The sequence below is a fragment of the Heptranchias perlo genome, chromosome 1 (genome assembly GCF_035084215.1).
Source record: "Heptranchias perlo isolate sHepPer1 chromosome 1, sHepPer1.hap1, whole genome shotgun sequence".
Taxonomy (NCBI): Eukaryota; Metazoa; Chordata; class Chondrichthyes; order Hexanchiformes; family Hexanchidae; genus Heptranchias; species Heptranchias perlo.
The window spans coordinates 117212366-117228599 of NC_090325.1; the positions used below are offsets into that span (position 1 = coordinate 117212366).

Consider the following 16234-nt stretch of genomic DNA (forward strand, 5'->3'; position numbering starts at 1 on the left):
TAATATTTTTGGGTGCCCGCCCGGCAGTGTCAGTTATGGACCTTCCCCGACCTCAGCTAGGCTTTTTGTACTCTGCCTCCCAGATTTTATTACCCCACAGAGAATATACATTATTGTTAATCTGAGGTACAGTCTCTCCTCCCGCCCTTTCTGCAAAAAATATTGAACAGTTAGCTCCATGGTGGGTACTAAATGTGGAGCGACATCGGGGACCCTTGAATATAATGGGAACACAGGAACAGGAGTAGGCCATTCAGCCCCTCGAGCCTGTTCCACCATTCAATTAGATCATGGCTGATCTGAATCTTAACTCCATCTTGGTTCCGTAACCCTTAATACCCTTGTCTAATAAAAATAGGAGGAAGGAGGGAACAGAGAGGAGGGGAAATGAAGTGCAATTTCTAAATTAATTTTATTTTTGAATAGTCAATAATGGCCCACTACCATATTTACCAGCAGGCTGTTTCCTGCCCCTCCCCCACCCCGCCCCCTCAGTGCATTGAGGGCCCCCACAGTTGGACACTCCACAGGTGTTTAAAGACAGCTCTGTGCATTCTGTACTGTCTGTGTTAAATCTAGTGACGTTCATCGTAAAATAAATGATCAGAGACAAGGCAAAGACAAAACACATTTCATTTTGGATCTGATTACTGCAAGACCAGCTTGACCACAGAAAAGACAGGAAACGTCCAGAAATCTGTCCCGAAATTGCATTACCTGTCCCGAATGATATTCCGATTCACTGGAAACAATGGCTTACAAATGATTTAAAACCTAGCTGGGCTTCCATGCTTTTTGCTTTATGTTGTTACTAGGTAGCTTAGCATTGACATTTATAGCACAATAAAAATAGTTAATTGAAGCCATTAGGGATTGTGATGCATTTGAGAGTGTTTAGTACTACACAGCACCACAAGTCTAACACAGTTTAGGGGTAATTTGAACTTTGGGCAGTAGCGTAAAACTGCCGATATCGGATCATAAATGAGATCCGATGTGACTGTGACGATGGTAAACTATCCCTCCTCGTTCTTCTCGACCTGTCTGCAGCCTCTGACACGGTTGACAACACCATCCTCCTCCAACGTTTCTCCTCTGTGGTCCAGCTGGGTGGGACAGCCCTCGCCTGGTTCCATTCCTATCTCATTGAATCATGAAATCATAGAAATTTACAACACAGGAGGCCATTCAGCCCATCACGTCTGTATCAGCCGAAAAAGAGCTATCCAGCCTAATCCCACTTTCCAGCTCTTGGTCCGTAGCCTTGTAGGTTACGGCGCTTCAAGTGCACATCCAGGTACTTTTTAAATGTGATGAGGGTTTCTGCCTCTACCACCCTTTCAGGCAGTGAGTTCCAGACCCCAGCACCCTCTGGTTGAAAAAATTTCTCCTCAACTCCCCTCTAATCCTTCTACCAATTACTTGAAATCTACGCCCCTGGTTATTGACCCCTCCACTAAGGGAAATAGGTCCTTCCTATCCACTCTATCTAGGCCCCTCATAATTTTATACACCTCAATTAAATCTCCCCTCAGCCTCCTCTGTTCCAAAGAAAACAACCCCAGCCTATCCAATCTTTCCTCATACCTAAAATTCTCCAGCCCTGGCAACATCCTCATAAATCTCCTCTGTACCCTCTCTAGTGCAATCACATCTTTCCTGTAATGTGGTGACCAGAACTGTATGCAGTACTCAAGCTGTGACCTAACTAGTGTTTTATACAGTTCTAGCATAACCTCCCTGCTCTTATATCCTATACCTCAGCTAATAAAGGAAAGTATCCCGTATGCCTTCTTAACCACCTCATCTACCTGTCCTGCTACCTTCAGGGATCTGTGGACATGCACTCCAAGGTCCCTCTGATTCTCTACACTTCTCAGTATCCAACCATTTATTGTGTATTCCCTTGCCTTGTTTGCCATCCCCAAATGCATTACCCCACACTTCTCTGGATTAAATTCCATTTGCCACTTTTCTGCCCACCTGACCAGTCCATTGATATCTTCCTGCAGTCTACAGCTTTCCTCCTCACTACCAACCACACGGCCAATTTTTGTATCATCTGCAAACTTCTTAATCATACCTCCTACATTTAAGTCTAACCATAAGAACATAACAAGTAGGAGCAGGAGTAGACCATACAGCCCCTGGAGCCTGCTCCACCATTCAATCAGATCATGGCTGATCTTCGACCTCAGCTCCACTTTCCTGCCCGATCCACAAATCCCTTGATTTCCAAAAATCTATCCATCTCAGCCTTGAATATATTCAGTGACTCAGGAATCACAGCCCTCTGGGATAGAGAATTCCAAAGATTCACAACCCTCTGCGTGAAGAAATTCCTCATCATCTCAGTCTTGAATGGCCGACCCCTTATCCTGCGACTATGCCCCCTAGTTTTAGACTCTCTGACCATGGGAAACAATCTCTCAGCATCTCCCCTGTCAAGCCCCCTAATAATCTTATATGTTTCAATGAGATGAAACCATCTATCCAGTCATAGCCAGAAAATCACCTGCTCCCGCACCAATACCTCTGGAATCCCCCTAAGATTTATCCTTGGCCCCCTCCTATTTCTCATCTACATGCTGCCCCTCGGTGACATCATCCGGAAAAACACGTCAGGTTCCACGTGTATGCTCTATCTCACCATCCCTCCCTTGACCCCTCCACTGTCTCTTATTTGTCATGCTGCTAGTCCGATATTAAGTACTGGATAAGCAAAAGTTTCCCCCAACTGAATTTTGGGATGACCGAAGCCATTGTTTTCGGTCCCCGCTGCAAACTCCGTTCCCCAGCCATCAAGTCCAACCCTTATCCTGGCCACTGTCTGAGGCTGAACCAGACTGTTCACAACTTCGCTATCCTATTTGACCCTGAGATGAGCTTTTGACCCCATACCCATTCCATCACCATGTCCTACTTCCATCTCTGTAACATCTCCCGTCACCACCCCTGCCTCAGCTTATCTGCTGCTGAAACCCTCATCCGTGCCTTTGTTACTCTAGACTTGACCATTCCAATGCTCTCCTGGCCGGCCTCCCATCTTCCACCCTCCGTGAACTTTAGTTCATCCAAAACTCAGCTGCCTGTATCCTTACTCGCACCAAGTCCCGTTCACCATCGCCCTTGTGCTTGCTGGCCTACATAGGCTCCCAGTCTGGCAATGCCTTGATTTTAAAATTCTCATCCTTGTTTTCAAATCCCTCCATGCCCTCGCCCCTCCCAACTCTGTAACCTCCTCCAGCCCTACAAACCTCCAAGATCTCTGCACTTCTCCAATTCTGGCCTCTTGCGTATCCCCCATTTCAACACTCCACCATTGGAAGCCGTGACTTCAACTGCCTAAGCCTTAAGCTCTAGAATTCCTTCCCTATACCTCTCCACCTCTCCACCTCTCTCTCCTCCATTAAGTCGCTGTTTAAAACCTACCTCTTTGACCAGGCTTTTGGTCACCTGCTCTAATACCTCCTTATGTGGCTTGGTGTCAAATTTTGTTTGGTGTCAAATCCTGTGAAACGCTTGGGACATTTAACTACATTAAAGGCGCTATATAAATGCAGGTTGTTGTTGTTGTTGTTGTTATGTTGTTGTTGTTATATCTCTCCCCGATTTTCATTGTGGAAGAGGAACTGTCCTGATGCGGAAACAAGCAGTTACATGAGCTCATATACACAGGCTGGTTTCCACCTGGGTAGGAATCAGGGCAGAGAATTTGTGCGTTGCTGTAGGCCTAAAAGGACTGTACCAAAACAAATCCCCATCTGCTTTTGGGCATTCTGGCCCTTGCCTCAAGCCTCACTGCTCCACATTGCTGACCCATACAAATTTCCACACAGTTGGAATTCTGAAGGTGTACCAGGTTCCTGGATTGGTCTGGCAGCACTCTGCAATTTAGTCTTGCTCGAGTATCAAGGATTGTTGTGGTGCTCTGCATAACTTTGCCTTACAAAATGTCTCCTCACGGAGTCCCCAGAGGAGTAGGGCATCCAAGGGAAGCAAGGTAGACAAGCAGCAGGAACATGACAAGGATGCAGAGGACAACCAGCTGCTGGATGCAAGAGATATTCGTGCCACTTTGATATGGGAGTCCTTCTTTTTAATGTCACATCTACCCACTGCATTCACAGTCCTTTCCTCTTCCAACCACAAATGTGTTGTCGTCTCCAGCACTTCTCTGTGTGCATCAACTCAATGGCTACTATTCAATGGCTACACTTCAAACACTCCTAAACCTTGACAAGAAAATAGACTGCACGTAAATCAATTTCAGTGCAACCATAATTTTAATCAAAACCTATACTGCGTGTGTGCCTAGCGATTCTTTGCTCTGTGCTTTCCCTTGGTGCAAGTTTGTGATCTGTGACCTCGTAAACTTAACTTAGTGCTTCTCCTAAATGCTGCTTAAGTGGCAGGAGTGGGTGAGGTGGCTAGTTGCAGTATTCCTACAGAAGTCTCCTGGAACTAAAGTGGCCCTCGGCTCATGGCAGCTAGTCCTGACGTGGGCCTGCTGCTGGCTGCACCTCCTGTGCTGCTGCATTGGTAATCTGGCTCTGTCTCCTTTCTGCTACATTTGCAAGCATCAGAACAGGATGGTGGGAGGGCACACATGTGCTGCTATCCTGAGAGACAGCAGCATCATGTGAGTGCATTCGTGCCACTCAGACAGTAGCTAGAAGTTGTTTTAAGAAGTCACATCACACACTTGCACCAAAGGGAAGCACAGTAGAAAGAGTCACAAGCACACATATAGTATGGGTTTTGATTGTCAAAATCAATGCTGAACACTCTACGGCTTTTTCAATGACCTTTCTATAATGAGGCCTAAATATTGGCATGTAAAAAATCATCAGAAACCTCTCTGTTCTTGTACTCTATTCCCTTATTTATAAAACTCAAAATGCTATGGTCTCTTTTTTATGGCTTTATCTACTTGCACTTTCAGGGAATTATGCATTAGAACCCCCTAGATCTCTCTGTTCCTCCTCACCCTTCAAGGTCTTTTCATTGACGTTATATTCCCATACCTTGTTTTTCCTCCCTAAATGCATTATCTCACATTCTCCTCATTAATTGCATCTGCCATCTGTCTGCCTATTCCACTAACCTGTCTATGTCCTCCTGAGGTCTTTTACAGTCCTCCTCGTAATTTACCAAACATCCTCCTTTTGTGTCGTCAGCAAATTTTAATATTGTGATTGTTATGCCCATGTCCAAATCATCTATATGTATTGTGAACAAAAGTGACCCCGGTGGTACGCCATTTCCAACCCTTCTCCAATTTAAACAATACCCATTTAGCCTTTGTTTCCTGTTTGTCAACCAACTTTCTAACCATGCAGCTACATTTCCTCTTATACCATACGTCTAAATTTTTGTAACAAGCTTCCTACGTGACATCTTATCAAACGTATTCTGAAAATCCATGTACACTCCAGCTCTGTATTCCCTTTATCTATACTGTCAGTCACTTCTTCAAAAAACTCTATTAAATTTGTCATACTCAACTTGCCTTTAACAAATTCATGTTGACTCTCATTGATTATCCAATGCATCTCTAAATGCTCAGTAATTTGATCTTGATTTGTGCATCAACGGGTGGGCCCACAACTGACTTTAGACTAACTGGCCTATAGTAACCCGGGCTTATCCTTCTCATCCTTCTTGAACAGAGATGTTACGTTACCTATTCTCCAGTCCCACTGCACAATTTGCATATTTAAGCAAGATTGAAAAATTGCAGTGAGAACCTTTGCTATTTGTTTTGACTTCTTTCAACAGCTAAGGATACATGCCATAAGAGTCCAGTCATTTATCCAGCTTAAATTCTATTTTTTTCCAGAACTAATTCCTTTTCTATAGTTACCTCTAATATTTGTTTGATATCCTTCTTTAGTACACCTACATTCTCATTCTCACCTTCACTTGTAAAAATACGCAGCGGTTCAAGAAGGCAGCTCACCACCACCTTCTCAAGGGCAATTAGGAATGGGCAATAAATGCTGGCCTCGCCAGTGACACCCACATCCCATGAACGAATGAAAAAAAATGTATTTAATATCTGTCATATCTTCATCCTCCATTATTTGGATCCCCTCTTCATCCCTGAGCAATCTCACTGTCTTTGATTATTCTTTTACTCTTAATACGCTTATAAAAGCCCTTATTGTTTCCTTCTATATTACCTGCTAGCCTGTTTTCATATTTCATTTTACTCCTTCCAGTCTTCCATTTCATCAAGACCCCATTAAACTTTCTATATTCCTCATGGTGAAGAAAGAGGTTAGAATAGCTGAGAAGCAGAGTTCTGTACGAGTGACATAAAGGCATTATGATCTAATTTACTGACAGGTCACATGGACCAAAAACATAGTATCATAGTAAGTACAGCACAGAAGGAGGCCATTTAGCCCATCATGCCTGTGCTAGTTCTTTGAAAGAGCTATCCAATTAGTCCCACTCCCCTGCTCTTTCCCCATAGCTCTGTAATTTTTTTCCCTTCAAGTATTTATCCAATTCCTTTTTGAAAGCAGAATATCATGATGAACCTGCAGCTGGCACCTGCCCACAATTTCCCTGTCCTCATGAACTCCAATGGTTCCTCCTTGTGGGGCATGAGAGAACAGAGATTGGAAAGTCTACCAACTTTGGCCAAACCCTCTCTCATGTTATGGGCTTCCGTTGAAAAGAATGCAAAACGTGAGAATGCGATCTGGTTGCTGCGAGATACTGTAAGACCTAAGTGCTACCAGGAAGACCGTAATGACAGGAGCATGAAAATAAAGGCTTTTGAAGGGCTCCATAGGGGAGATTTCCCTGGGTCTGTGCTCAAGTGCACTGGATCACCTAGGGTAGCAAATATTTGAAAATTTGGCGACCTGCTATGTAAGTATAGCCTTCAACCCACCCGATTTTTTGATATTTGCTGTGCCCAGGCAATCCAGTGTGTCTGGGCACAGTTCCAGCACTGTGTTGTGGAGCTCCACGTGTCAGAGGTGGACGGCGTGGCCGGAGAGGCTGGTGATGCTGTTCGCCCTCCGAGGAGGTCATAACTGCAGCTACGGCGGCCCCCATCCGGAAGATGTACATCTGAGGGGGTCCGCAAGGTAGGTAAATGTGTCTGGACACCGGGGTAAGTGTGCAAGTTGGTGAATTTTATTGTTAGGAGGAGGGTGGTGGAGGCCAAACTTTTCCAAAGTGACAAAGTGGCCTCTTGCAATGAGTGAGGCTCTCCCCCCCCCCCCACCCCACCTGTCAAATGGACCTTTGCAGCTGCCATAGGCTGGTGGCTGCAACACGTCCATTTGAACTGGGAGTGTTTCCCCCAGTACGGGAAACAGTCTCAGTTCATTGCAAAATCCCACCCCTCATAAAATATCAGGTCAATCAGGTCTGTAAACAACCTGAAGTACCTGTTTAAATACTTTAAGTGGCACCCCGTCGGCTTTAATTGCCAGCGGAAGTCCCACATGTGGGGGCTGCGCGTGCATGTCAGCGCGTCACTGGGGAACCCAAAAGTGGGCGGGTTGGAGCCAGTCTCCAGACCCGCCCTGGGAATCCCCGATTTTCGCAGCAGCCCCGCCACGAACGCACCCGATCGCGGGTGCTAAAATCGAGCCCCATGTTTGTCCCTGAATATTTGAATTCGACTGAGTTCACCAAGGCCAGCACTAGGTCAGTCAGGCAGCAAAATATCCCACCCCACCACACTTCTGGCATTGATCTCGCCAAGGAGGAAAATCTAAGCTTCAATATTCACAAGAATGCCTATCTGGGTGAACTAGTGGAGAGCCAGTAATTTTGGAACTGTAAACCCAACTTGACTTCAGGAGATGAACAGTAAAGTAGAACATTGGAGGGAAAACTGGAGGAAGGGAAAAAAGGATAGAAAATAAGAGGAGAGGGTAATGACGGAATCAGTGATACAGTGACAACAAGCATATCCGATGTTACAAATTATGCCAGATTCCGTCTTCAGTCGACATCTGCACACACGCACTTTCCAGCAGAGGTCACTGGGCAGTGATCTGCATCGGCAATTCTGGTTAATTTCCTCCCCGCTTCTCAGCCTAATTTTAGCAGGCCAACTGCTGCTCTGGCAGAGTTCAATGCAGACCAGAACTTTCTGGTCTATAAGGCTTAGTTTTAGATGTAGAAGTATATGTAGAAGCTCTTTTGATCTTGAGACAAAAGAAAAAGAAACCAAAAGTAATTTGTAATTTTTATTGTTTGTTTTTTTAAAGTTGAAAGGGGCACATCCAATCCTTCAATTCCCAGATAGGAAATAGTCATCACAGACAGCAATGTCTGTCAAGTGACTGCCGTTACAATTTGAAGATTCCACAGTTGAACATAAAACATTAATTTGGTGCTAACATACTTATTATGGGAAGAGTAGTGGTGGATGTGCAAATGCCACAAAAGAGGTGAATACACCAAAATGAATTCAGTACTGGTCTGCGCACATCAAAAATCTTGAAAATTTTCAAGTAACTCCATCAAGTGGAGTCCCCTGCCAAAATGGACCTTCTGTAAGATTTTAAAAGAAACATTTATAGATTTTATTTGGACGGACATGTATAAGATCATTCCAGAAACATCACCTGCACATTTCAACAATGCTTTCAAAGACAAGTATCTTAGGTAGTGTCTTGTCATATCAATGCACTGTACTACTGTCTTAGGAGGCCTTCTCGCACCTGCGACTAGCCACACTGTGAGATCCCAGTCTCACCCAGGCAGTAAATCAGATGCATTTATCAGACACCTGGGTGGGGGAGGAGGTTGAAATTCTGCTGTGTGTTAGCTGTGGTTAACATACTTGTGTAAAATTCCCAAATGTGCTATTTTAACAAAGTTGTTAACTCAAAATGGGCTCCACAAAATTTCAAACCCGCAGCATTTGCAAACAAAGAGGGATGTTAAACTCTAAAGGACATCCTGGGTCATTCTTTCACTCCTCCTAGTGGCAAGTTCCACAGCGGTACTTACAAAAGCCTGGGGGACAGGTCGCTTGTGTATAATGGTGGTGGTTTGAAGGACCAAGAGAAGAGAATTAAAAAGAAATTGGGGAAATAACAGCTGAACAGAAAACAGGCAAACACGTCTGATAAAGGGCTTTACAGTTCAGAACAGGCCAGTCTGGTAGAATTCTGAACAATGCGTGCTTGTAAGGTTGTTTTATTGCTATGTGGGTGTTTATCAATTGTTGACTCATTTTTTTTTGCAAAATTTACTGAAATGGTCGTTTTCCTTTTGTAAAATACATTGAAATTCTTTCTAAATTTACCCCAAGAGCAACAATGGAGAATGATATGTGGGTATGTAGTAGATTCCTCTTCGCCTTTTGGGATTGTTTTGACTCTTTTAGCATTTTCAGAATTCTCAACAACTTTCATATGAACTCCCTGCTTTCAGTTAATTTTTGTTCAGCTGCACAGTATACAGCCTGTTTTCAAACTGCAGTGGGTATATTTGTGTCCGATTGGACTGATAGTGCCGACTACAGCTAACGCACGGATTGTTTTCATAGTTCTAACTCTGTGCCAATATATTGAATCACTCATGCTCGAATGAAGTAGGTATACCACATTGCGACATCATTATCACGAACTACGTTCCTGACACTTAGCGAGTAACCCATACAATTTTCGAATGTGAACATTTTAATTGAGATTAAAGAGTCACAAAATAGTCTTTGAATCATAAATATAGATTTGTTTCATTAATCATTAAAGACAATTTCTATGACTTTCAAAAATCTGTTTAAGTTCATTGTGATACAACAAAAAGTAGGACTGTGTCTTTTAAAAAAAAACTTGTTTGTTTGTTTTTACTCTAATATACTTTTCATAGAATCAAAGAACCATAGAATGGTTACAGCACAGAAGGAGGCCATTTGGCCCATCGAGCTTGTGCTGGCTTTCTGCAAGAGCAATCCAGCTAGTCCCACTCCCCCGCCCTTTCCCGTAGCCCTGCAATTTTTTTCCCTTCAAGTACTTATCCGATTCCCTTTTGAAAGCCATGATTGAATCTGCTTTTTAACCCACTTTTCATTTTATTTCAGATTTCCAGCATCCGCAGTAATTTGCTTTTGTTTTAACCCAACTGGTCTTGTTTGCCTCAGATTACCTGAAGTGGCAGATTGCAGTTGCATCTGGGGAGTAGGACCACAGGAATAGAAACTGAATCACGCAGCCCCCCGCATTTTAAATGATAGCCCTGATAGGGCAGCAGGAATGCTGCTTGAATTAAACTAAAAAGATTTGTTTGTAGTTGGCAAATTGTTGATTGTCGAGTGCACTGGTAACAATTCTACTGGCAATTAAGACTTAGCATTCTAGGGCTTTCCTGGTGTACAATGGGCAAACAGACCATGGCCCTGAAATTCCAAGAGGTTGTCTCAATCCCCTACCATCATTTTGGTGGGAGATGAGTGAAAATTTCAGGGAAATGGCATATCTGGCCATTTTCAGTTATTGGCACTGTTTCTCTAGGGTGTTCCTCCAATCACCCATCAAAATTACCAGAATTTCCAAGCACATATATTGTGGTTGTGAGTTGGAAAGACCAGAGAGGGTCCAGGTTTGATCTCTGATCTATACTGATTTGGCTGACCTCAGAATCTTACAACATAGAAGGAGGCCATTTGGTTCATCATGCCTGTGCTGGCTCTTTGAAAGAGCTATCGAATTAGTCCCACTCCCCTGCTCTTCCCCCATAGCCCCGCAAATATTTCCTTTTCAAATATATCTCCAATTCCCTTTAGAAAGTTGAATCTGAAAGTTGAAAGATGAATCTGCTTCATCTGAGGCAGTGGCAGAGGTGCTACAACTGGCCTCAATATCCCTGTGCTTGAGACGAGCAAAATCGCCCAGAATTCCTGCTCATGATTGCCATTTAATGACCCCTGCTGGAAAGTGAATGAGTGCAGACGTCAGGTGAGGACAGGGCTCGGCACAACTGTAATGCCCCTTGGAGAGAATACTGTAGGGAAAACATGATAGCATTCCTTTTAAAGAAGCCCGTCCATTGCGGCTGCTGCACGCTGGGCATTCAAACAGCAGCTCCAGCCTGACTTTCACGAGACAGAGAACATTCCTTCCCTCCAACCGCCAACAGCGACAGACCTCTGCTGACAAATATGCTGATGGCGTAGATGTGAACTCACGCCAGTGGGGCCACAGATTAAACAGGGTGGCAGAGAGAGCAAACACTGTAAGGAAAAAGCAGCGTGCTGCAATAAAAGAGACTCAAAGCCAGCAGAGGGAAACACAAATGAGGCACTGCAGCAGCAAACAAAGCTGCCGTGGAAAGCAGAAGTTGCAGAATGCCTGTCTCTATCATACAGCCCTGTCAGCAGCTAAAATGAATATTCTTGAGGGGGGGGGGAAGTCTTAGTTTACTGTTGAAAGGTCACTAGGCACAGTCAGACTGCAACCACAAATAGGTCAGCAAGGTTTCTTATATTTCATAGTGAAACTTAAAGAAAAATGTCCTTTATGATATGAAGCCCTCATCAAGGAACATCACTACAAACTAATTGTAATATTGCATATGTTGAGTTGAGTGATTTTAAAACCATTTCACTTCACGTTCTGAAAATATCCATCAGGCAAGTGTGGAGCACCAATTAAATGTTTGCAGTGGGGTTAAAGATCTTCTAGGATACAATTAGATTTGTTTTAACAAAGCTACTTATACCACATCTCCTTGTTCAGTTGTTTCTTTCCCAATACATTGTGAATTTCAAATGTAAATGAATCTGCAGCAGTTGAGACAATAGTAAAATATGTTGACCTGACTGCAATACCTCGCTTATTTACAGCACAGCCTTGGTCATTTGAATCTTCCAGTCACAAATAGGAAAAACAGTGATTGAGGCATCCCGGAGAGACAGTGAGATCTTACTCATGTCAGTTCAGAGCAAACGGTGCTTAGAATGTCTTTGAATAATATTGTTCCAATGTTTCTCAGGGGAATAGTCAACCTGTGTGCTTCCAGCGATTATTGTTAATTATATCCCCCCCCCCCCCCATCAGCAGTTCTATTGACCCTGGATCGAGAGTTTTAACAACATCTTGCGTGATCAGAAGTTTCATGCATTTTATTCTGACAGGAAGGGAGGCGGCAGAGAATGCTTCAAACAGGGGCCGATAACATGAGATACCATGGTGACATCTACAATACAACAAAAGGTTACATATTACTAGGTGGACACCTACTATCTGTACCACAGTTAACGCTCGATTAGTGGACACTAACACCCGCTGCAGGCACATAGATAAAATGATAACACATCAAGGGCAATTTACAGAAAGCTGCAGGATTTTCAATTCCACAGAATACATTGGATAAAGGTCCTCTAGGATTTGTGTCAGGATTAGCCATTAGGTACACAGTACAGTCGGGACACAAGCAGCGGAACTAATCTAAGCTAATCAATTATTGAAATACAGTAACAGCAACATTGCCCAATGCCATCGAATACAACAGAACACCGTCGCCACACACCAGCTGCTTCCTGGTTTGCAGTAAAGGCTCTTGTCTGACCAATTCGACCTTTACAGTCCATCACACACAAACAGCACTTTAAAATGCACCTACCGTGGGACTGACGAGGAGAATGGACCTGGATCAGAACTGGGAGCGAGAAACAAGTAGAGAGAACTGCTCACACAACACCAGAAGAATTCACAGCCATAAACCCTGCAGCAGAATCATCAGTCCAGAGAGGAAGTAGATCTAAAATAAGCTGTCACTTCAGTGAAAAGTTTTCCCCCCTCTCTCTCTTCTCTTTTGACTGTTCAGACCATCTGTATCGACAAACTCCCAGGGGGTGGAAGGGGGGTGCGGGTGGGGTGGTGGAGAGCTGCGATCCCGCTACCTTATGGAGTACAGTGACATCCACTTGAAAAATGCCAGCGTTTGCAGAGCGAGATGCAGGAGTTTACTGGGGGAGACAGACAAAGTGTGTTTGTTTGTCTGTGTCTGTCTGCGTGTGTATGTATGTGTGCGTGTGTGTACCTAGACGAGGCTGCAATAACCAGTACTGTACTGACAGCCTTCAACTTTTGCCTTGGGTTTCAGGTTTCACAGGCAACTGGTAGCACCAATCGAGGTTACCAGCCGGTGCTTCGGGGACATCCCCTCCTGCTAGAATAGCTCACTCCTCAAACATTCTCAAGATCACCACGCCGGCCCGTCAGCTGGAACAATTAAACCACTTTGAACTTTTTTTTTCTACTATTAACTGTTTCACTGCTGGCGTCACTGTAGTGTCTCCTCAGGTTTGGGACCGTCCTGTGCAGCTGCAGTGGGGGATTATGGCTGTTCTGTGGAGGAATGGCTAATATAACAACCAGGGTGAATATGATACATGATACCATTGTGTGCAAGGGTTACACCAAATGCTTCCACAGAAATGCTGTTCTTCAGCACAAGTTATGTTATTGCATCGTAGCGTAGAAACCAGAATGAAAACTCTTGCAAAATTCATTTTAGGGGCAATGGAGTTTGCTTTCCATTTCAAGTAATAGCTAACAATTTTAAAATAGTACAATTCTACCAACAGGTTTCTCTCATCAGACGTGGAGATTTGTATGAAAAAAACTGTACAAAAGCTTCTACTAATAATACTTGTCTCCCTCTTTTTCAGTTTTGAATAAGAGTCTGCACCTGAGAACTTGTCTGTTCTCTCCACAAATACTGAATGACCAGCTGTATATTTCCAGCATTCTCTGTCTATGTTTCAGATTTCCAGTATTTTGCTCTTTTCTATCATTTTTTAAAAATTGAAAACATTCTAATTCATTTTAACAGGAATGAATGGGTTAACAGATTCTTATTTCAATGCCAGGACTGAAAAAAAAATCAGGCTTTCTATTTGCTGCAGTATCTTTATACCAGTATACGACTCACTGTGAGCCCTAGAACTCAAAGTCAAGTGTTTTCTAAATCGCTTCACTTATTTGGAATTAATGGATAGGGAGGATTTTGCAAATAAAAACTAATTTAGATAGTTTGCAATTGTTTCAATTGTCAGAAATCCTTCAGTTAGCACCTTCCTTGCTTTATAGATTTGAGACTCTCAGCACAAGAGAGCGGCACTTAACTCCATGGACAGTCCATTGGAATAACAACACAATCAGGACTGCTTGGACACACCATCCCCCCGCAGCATCTCTTTGACCAACCTATTGGCATCTAAACATTTACAACCTTCATGTGCAGATCATTTTACAGTTTGTCGAGTAACCGTTAAACATTCAACTGAACAGTAGAGACAATCAGTGCCCTTAGATCCCGATCAAGTTGCCAAATGTCCTAGTTTGGCCCTGTGGAGATAGTTTGGATTTGGATTAAGCTACCCTTTAAAAAAAGAAATCTGGCACCTGTGTTCAGAGGGACAAAATCTCATTTGGAATTCCATGCAGCACATTCCCTTTTCTGCCATCATGGTGGCTGAGGGGCTAGCAACTCTTACTCAAGCCACAACAAAAGATTTTAGCCTCAATTATAATCCTCCCACGCCCAACGAGAATGGAGCACGCAAGGGGTTAAAATTGCACTGCACTCTCGCCAGCCATGATATTTACTCCCAGGTCTCGGGAGGTGTGTGAGGCTGCAGGCAGGCGGGACCCTCATTAATATTCAAAAGCCTGGGTTTGATGATGTCATTCGGACTGGGATGTGATTTTAACCCCAAGCCGCGTGAGTCACGCACAATGCTGAATGTGCCTGGAAAAGCTGCAGCCAATTGGATCCAGGGCCAGGAGAGGCCCAGGTAGGTGATGTTTTAAATTATTTGTAGGTTTCCTTGTAGGGCAGGAGGAGCAGAAATACTCCTTCGGATTCCACAAGGAATCTTTTAGCTTTCTCTGCCCTAGGCTTCCTTTCACTTCCCCTTCCTATGACCGCAATCAGCTTGGACACCCTGCCCCCCTTCCCTCACTTTGCTGGAGACTGTTTCCTCGGGTTCCCAGTGGCGACCTGCTGCCGCGCAATTACCCGCCTCTGCCCGCCGCCAATCGCTTCATTGCTGCCGACTTTGGGCAGGAGTCCGATTTGAAAAATTAAAATGAGTCCCGGGTGTTAAAATGGCCCGAGCTTCTCGCTCACTGCCCTTCCCCCACACCACACTCATAGAATCATAGAAAGGTTACAGAACGGAAGGAGTCCATTCTGCCCATCGAGTCCGCGACGGCTCTATGCAAGAGCAATCCAGCTAGTTCCACTCCCCTGTCCTTTCCCTGTAGCCCTGCAAATTTTTTACTTTCAAGTACTTACCCAGTTCCCTTTAGAAGGCCATGATTGAATCTGCCTCCACCACCCCCTCGGGCAGTGCATTCCAGATCCTAACCACTCGCTATCTAAAAAAGTTTTTCCTCATGTCACCTTTGGTTCTTTTGCCAATCACCTTAAATCTATGCCCTCTAGTCCTTGACCCTTCCGCCATTGGAAATAGTTTCTCTCTATCTCCTCTATCTAGATCCTTCATGATTTTGAATACCTCTATCAAATCTCTTCATAACCGTCTCTGTTCCAAGAAGAACAATCCCAGCTTCTCCAGTCTATCCACATAACTAAAGATCCTCATCCCTGGAATCATTCTAGTAAATCTCTTCTGCACCGTTTCTAAAGCCTTCACATCTTTCCTGAAGTGCAGTGCCCAGAACTGGACACAATACTCCAGTTGTGGTCGAACCAGTGTTTTCTAAAGGTTCATCATGACTTCCATACTTTTGTACTCTATGCCTCTATTTATAAAGCTCAGGATCCCGTATGCTTTTTTAACCACTTTCCCTATCACCTTCAACAATTTGTGCACATGTACCCCAGATCGCTCTGTTCCTGTACCCATTTTAGAGTTATGCCCTCTAGTTTATATTGCCTCTCCTCATTCTTCCTACCGAAATGTATCACTTTGCATTTCTCTGCGTTAATTTTCATCTGCCACGTGTCCGCCCATGCCACCAGTCTGTCAATATCATTTTGAAGTCTATCACTATCCTCCTTGCTGTTTACTACCCTTCCAAGTTTTGTGTCATCTGCAAATTTTGAAATTGTGCCCTGTACACCCAAGTCCAAGTCATTAATATATATCAAGAAAAGCAGTGGTCCCAGCACTGACCCCTGGGGAACACCACTGTACACCTCCCTCCAGTCCGAAAAACAACCGTTCACCACTACTCTCTGTTTCCTGTCCCTTAGCCAATTCTGTATCCATGTTGCT

General features: G+C 44.0%; 1 protein-coding gene across 1 annotated transcript in view; it reads right to left on the bottom strand.

Moving 5' to 3' along the window:
- arhgap24 (Rho GTPase activating protein 24) overlaps positions 1 to 13120 on the bottom strand; it is a 403142-nt gene extending 390022 nt beyond the window's left edge. The window contains exon 1 of the mRNA XM_067990483.1: positions 12607 to 13120. The gene's annotated coding sequence lies outside the window, so the exon portion shown is untranslated. The remainder of the gene's footprint in view (positions 1 to 12606) is intronic.
- Positions 13121 to 16234: the final 3114 nt, after the last annotated feature.